Source organism: Triticum urartu, chromosome 2A, assembly GCF_056163025.1.
Source record: "Triticum urartu cultivar PI428250 chromosome 2A, HENAU_Tu73, whole genome shotgun sequence".
In the NCBI taxonomy this organism is placed as follows: domain Eukaryota; kingdom Viridiplantae; phylum Streptophyta; class Magnoliopsida; order Poales; family Poaceae; genus Triticum; species Triticum urartu.
In genome coordinates, this window is record NC_141874.1 from 362983590 (window position 1) to 362990276 (window position 6687).

Below are 6687 nucleotides of genomic sequence, written 5' to 3' on the forward strand. Positions count from 1 at the left end.
TTGAATTGGGAGAAGTGCCACTTTATGGTTAATGAAGGTATTGTCTTGCGCCATAAAATTTATTGCATTTTGCATCGTGCTTTTATATCAATATTTATTGCATTATGGTCTATTATTACACATTATGTCACAACACTTATGCCTATTCTATCTTATTTTACAAGGTTTACATTAAGAGGGAGAATGCCGGCAGCTGGAATTCTGGGCTGGAAAAGGAGCAAATAATAGAGACCTATTCTGCACAACTCCAAAAGTCCTGAAACTTCACGGGAGCACGTTTCAAAATATGTAAAAAATATTGGGCGAAGGAAGTACCAGAGGGGGGCCACCCACCATCCACGAGGGTGGGGGCGCACCCCCTGCCTCGTAGGCCCCCTGGTAGGCCTCCGGTGCCCATCTTCTGCTATATGAGATCTTTCGTCCGAGAAAAAATCATAAGCAAGCTTACGGGACGAAACTCCGCCGCCACGAGGCGGAACCTTGGCGGAACCAATCTAGGGCTCCGGCGGAGCTGTTCTACCGGGGAAACTTCCCTCCGGGAGGGCGAAATCATCACCACCGTCATCATCATCGATCCTCTCATCGGGAGGGGGTCAATGTCCATCAACATCTTCACCAGGACCATCTCATCTCAAACCCTAGTTCATCTCTTGTATCCAATCTTTGTCCCAAAACCTCAGATTGGCACCTGTGGGTTGCTATTAGTGTTGATTACTCCTTGTAGTTGATGCTAGTTGGTTTATTTGGTGGAAGATCATATGTTCAGATCCATTATGCATATTAATACCCCTATGATTATGAACATGAATATGATTTGTGAGTAGTTACGTTTGTTCCTGAGGACACAGGAGAAGTCTTGCTATAAGTAGTCATGTGAATTTGGTATTCGTATGATATTTTGATGAGATGTATGTTGTCTTTCCTCTAGTGGTGTCATGTGAACGTCGACTACATGACACTTCACCATTGTTTGGGCCTAGGGGAAGGCATTGGGAAGTAATAAGTAGATGATGGGTTGCTAGAGTGACAGAAGCTTAAACCCTAGTTTATGAGTTGCTTCGTAAGGGGCTGATTTGGATCCATATGTTTCATGCTATGGTTAGGTTTACCTTAATACTTCTTCTGTAGTTGTGGATGCTTGCAAGAGGGGTTAATCATAAGTGGGATGCTTTTCCAAGGAAGGGCAGTAGCCAAGCACCGGTCCACCCACATCAAATTATCAAAGTACCGAACGCGAATCATATGAATGTGATGAAAACTAGCTTGACGATAATTCCCATGTGTCCTCGGGAGCGCTTTCCCTTATATAAGAATTTGTCCAGGCTTGTCCTTTGCTACAAAAAGGATTGGGCCATCTTGCTGCACCTTATTTACATTTATTACTTGTTACTCGTTACAAATTACCTTATCACAAAACTATCTGTTACCGACAATTTCAGTGCTTGCAGAGAATACCTTACTGAAAACCGCTTCCTTATGCTCCTCGTTGGATTCGACACTCTTACTTATCGAAAGGACTACGATAGATCCCCTATACTTGTGGGTCATTAGACCCTAGAAGCATCGGTTAGTCCATTGTAGAAGATATCAAGTATTTCATTTTTCTTAAGAGGATGATCAGGCAAAACATTAAATAACTGGCAAAGCTTCCCCCAAGCTTGTGGGAGACTCTTTTTTAGTTTGAGCAAAGTTAAATATTTCCTGTAAGGCAGCTTGTTTCTTTTGAGCAGGAAAATATTTTTCAAAGAAGTAACAAATCATATCCTGGGGACTACTCACACAACCAGGAGCAAGAGTATTGTGCCAAGCTTTAGCATCACCCTTTAATGAGAAAGGAAATAATTTGAGAATAAATTAGTAGCAAGTTTTCTTATCATGAGTAAAAAGGGTGGCTATATCATTCAACTTAGTAAGATGTGCCACAACAGTTTCAGTTTCATAACAATGGGAATGATCAGATTCAACCAAAGTAATTAACTCTGGGTCGATAGAGAATTAATAATCCTTATCATCAATAAAGATAGGTGAAGTAGAAAACTTAGGATCACATTTCATTCTAGCATTCGGAGATTTTTCTTTATACTTGTGTAGTAATTTTTCTAGATCATCTCTATCATTACAAGCAAGAATATCTCTAGTTGTTTCTTCACTCATAACATAGCCTTCAGGTACCTTAGGCAATTCATATCTAGGAGGGCTAGTTCTAGCAGGTGTTTCAGGAGACTCAGTTTCAAGCTCATCACCAGATTCAACAACATCATGTTGTATTACTCTAGCAATTTGTTTATCAAGAAATTCACCAAGTGGGACATCATCATTATCAAGCAAGGTACTAGCATCATCATAAGCATCATTCATAGTAGAAGTAGCATCATCAATAACTTGCGACATATCAAAATTAATAACATGTGGTGGTGTTGCAAGTTTACTCATAACAGAAGGTGAATCTAAAGCAGAACTGGATGGCAGTTCCTTACCTCCCCTCGTCTTTGAGGGAAATATCTTAGTATTAGCATCCTTCAGATTCTTCATAGTGATAATATGATAATAATCCCAAGTGACTCAACAAATATAGCTATGCTCCCCGGCAACGGTGCTAGAAAAAGGTCTTGATAAGCCACAAGTATAGGGGGATCGCAACAGTTTTCGAGGGTAGAGTATTCAACCCAAATTTATAGATTCGACACAAGGGGAGCTAAAGAACATTTGAAGGTTTTAGCAGCTGAGTTGTCAATTCAACCACACCTGGAGATTAATTATTTGCACCAAAGTGATTAGTAGCAAAGTAGTTTGATAGTTTTGATAGTAGTAGTAGCAGCAATAGTAACAGTAACAGTGATAGCAGTAATTTTGTAGCAAGTGTAACAGTGATGATAGCAGTAGTAACTTAGCAGAGACAATATGGAAAAATTCGTAGGCATTGGATTGGTGACTTGTTGGATGATATTCATCATGTGACCGTTATAACCTAGGGCTATTCGGTACTAGCTCCAGTTCATCGATATAATGTAGGAATGTATTCCGTAAATAGTCATACGTGCTTTATTAAAAGAACTTGCATGGCATCTTTTGTCCTACCCTCCTGTGGCAGCGGGGTCCACATTGGAAACTAAGGGATATTAAGGCCTCCTTTTAATAGAGAACCGGAACAAAGCCTTAACACATAGTGAATACATGAACTCCTCAAACTACGGTAATCACCGGAAGAAGTTCCGGTTATTGTCACTCCGGGGTTACCGGATCATAACATGTAGTAGGTGACTATAAATTGCAAGATCGGATCTAGAACATGGATATGATGATGATAACATAAACGGTTCAGATCTGAAATCATGGCACCCGGGCCCAAAGTGACAAGCATTAAGCATGGCAAAGTCATAGCAACATCAATCTAAGAACATAGTGGTTACTAGGGATCAAGCCCTAACAAAACTAACTCGATTACATGATGAATCTCATCCAACTCCTCTCCGACCAGCGAGCCTACGAAGGAATTACTCACTCCCGGTGGGGAGCATCATGGAATTGGCGATGGAGAAGGGTTGGTGATGACGAAGAACGAAGATCCCCCTCTCCGGAGCCCCAAACGGACTCCAGATCTGCCCTCCCGAGGAAGCACAGGGATTGGCGGCGGCTCCATCTCATGGATCGCGATAATTCTTTCTCCCTGATTTTTTTTCTCCGAAAACAGGAATTTATAGCGTTGGTTTCAGGGTCTGCGGGGCCACCAGGTGGGGACAACCCACCTGGGTGCGCCAGGAGAGGGGGGCGCGCCCTGGTGGGTTGTGCCCACCTAGGGGCCCCTCTTGGGTAGGTCTTGGCTCCAGAAATTCCTATATATTATATAAAAATTCCTCACAAAGTTTCCTTCCATTCTGAGAACTTTTATTTCTGCACAAAAACAACACCATGGTAGTTCTGCTGAAAACAGCGTCAATATGGGGTTAGTTTCATTCAAATCATGCAAATTAGAGTCCAAAACAAGTGCAAAAGCGTTAGGAAAAGTAGATACGTTGGAGACATATCAGGTCCCATGTCTGGCATTGCATGTTCTGGATGCACCTCCCCCTCTTCTGTCATTTGTTGTAGCAAGTCCAACACCGGGGCCCACCCATCTGTTGTTTTGTCTCGTAGCTGCACTACTAGCATATCCTGCTGCCTTATCTCCTCCTCGGGTCCCGCAATGTGGGGATCAGTGGTGGCCCCCATAGGCAACATTTCCTACTGCCTTATCTCCTCCTCGGGTCCCGCGATGTGGGGATCAATGGCGGCCCCCACAGACCGAACCAACTCCAGAAGCTGCAGCCCCTCTGACTCATCTGCCGTGGTCGGGAGGGCGGGATTTGAATCCCCCAATGCTGCAGCCTAGCATGCCTCATCCCGTGCTTGGTCTGCCTCCCTAGGATCTGCGCGAATCACGTTCTCAATCATTAGTTGCGAGCTGCCATTGGTGGGTGCGTGATCCCTGGTCTCCTCTTGGTCAAAAGCCCGGTCTTCCGGTCCAATTGGAGCGGGCTATGTCATATTGGCCACAGCGGCAGCCTGGTGAGGTGGGGTCCCATGCTCCGAATCAGATCTTCTGTGGCCAGCTGCACCACTGGTGGAACTTGAGCCGCAGCTTCCACTTCCACACGTCTCATCCCCGTTGCAGCCGCCATGGTGGTGATCATGGGCACGCTTGCCGACACCGCCTTGCCGAGAGTCATCGGCGGGATCCTCCAATCCGATGGCCTGATGAGCCCCATCAAGACCTGCATGTCGGAGACGCCGGACACACCGCTGGCCAGCACCCGACCACGGTGATCACGAACACCCCTCGACCACAACAAGACGCGCCAATCTCCCCGACCATAGAAGTCCCTGGAGTCCTTCGAGATCCCGCTTTGCCTGCTACCATCGGGACTAGGTGGCCGCATCCAGCGCTCTGGACCCTCATGATCTCGAAGTCTCCCAATGTGAATGAGCGTCTTATACTCCAACAAGGCATGAGACGTCGGCAACTGCACCGCCAGCCCGCCGTTCACCTCCGGTTCCAGAACCCAGAGCCACTTGGCCACCGGCACTTCGTCTAGATCAACACACCATGCTCGAAGCTTGAAGAGGGAGAGGTCTTCACGATTTTCTGTCTCCGGCACCAAGCTCTCCACCAGACACGACGATCTAAGGAGCTCGGCTGCCGTCTCAGACGTCCACACATGAGATGGGATCCCCCAGATCATGAGAACAACTTCCATGCGCATCACTCTTGTAACAGCTTGTGCTTGCTTGAGCCACGGTTTGACGAACAGCTTGAAGAATCCATGCTCGACGGTGCCCACCGCCAATGCCTTGTTGCGCAGCTCCGGTGTGGTGAAGACTACCAGAAAGTCCTTAGGGTGGAATTTATGAACCGAGTACCGACGGCGAGGGATATGCAGTTCCTCCGACAAGGCTTCCGCCGCCTCTTGGCACGACATCGTAGGGCGGGTGCCTCCCACGTAGGCCACCACCGCAGCCTCAATCGCTGCTCGAGGTCCTCCATCTCCAGCGTCCTCGCAGCACGCAGATACCACTAGTAGCACCAGCTGCAGCCGATGCCTGCCCGAACCCCACAGGTTCGGTGTCGACCAGCACTGGCGAGGACCTCTCCAGAGGAGCGGCCTGCCTAGTCACCAGCGACAGCCTGTTCACAGGTCCAGCCTGCATTGATGGCTGCGAAGACCGCACTACCTTGGCAACAACATCCCGCCAGAGATCTTCTTCCGACCTTGGGCTCCTTGGCCGCTTGCTCTCCATAGATATGTGGCCCTCTAGACCACACCGGATGCAAAGCATGGGAAACTTGCAGTCTTCCCGGCAGTGTCCCTCCCGAAAGCACTTGAAGCAAAGACCAAACAGGTCTGCCGAGATCTCTCTCCTCTCCGGGGACGAAGCCGGCGAATGCGACCGGGCACCTCCCGCCGCTGCCTACTTCCATAGCGCCTTCCTTTTGCGCCATAAGGCCTTGCATGAAGGCCTTGGCTTGCGCCATGGCACGGCGGAGCCCGCAGCTGGCCCGGGGTTGGCCCCAACCGGAGCACCTCCAGCTCCGGTTGAAGAACCCGCAGATCCAGACGAGCCAGACAACCCCAGGCCAGAGACGACGGGCTGTAGCCTGGAGGACACTGAAGCAGGGCTGGTGGATCCAGAGGTCATGGAGAAACTTACCCCAAGCAACGCCGAAAGAAGGAAGCACCGGGGCCTGGGTGGCCGCCGGTGAAGGGGGTGGACACCGGGGCCTAGGTGGCCACCGGTGGGAGCAAGGTGGACGCCGGGGCCGGAGTGGCCGCTGGCGGGGGAGGGGCTCGCGCTAGGGGAGGGGCTTGCTAGGGGCGGGGGCGCAAGTCAAACTGGAAGGGACGGAGAATGGCTAGCTCATCCTCTTTTGCGTTGTCCTAGATCTTTTTTTTCAAATCTGTATTTATTTGTGCAAAGCTCGATATTATGGTGCTTTGTTGGAAACTCTTGCAAAACCTGATAGTGACACCGGTGACCTGCCTGCTGTAAAGTACTAATCTCTGTTCACAAATATAAGATGTTCTAACTTTTCTCTAGATCGGATGTATATAAGACATGTTTGAGTATCTTTGTTCACTCATTTTAGTATATATTTAGTCCATATTAAAATATTTAAATCATCTTATACGTGCAGTGAAACGGTGCCGATGC

The 6687-nt window shown here is 48.0% G+C and overlaps 1 pseudogene; it reads right to left on the minus strand.

Moving 5' to 3' along the window:
* Window positions 1–4520: 4520 nt before the first annotated feature.
* LOC147985115 (uncharacterized) lies at window positions 4521–6174 on the minus strand (annotated as a pseudogene).
* Between the last annotated feature and the right edge of the window lie 513 nt (window positions 6175–6687).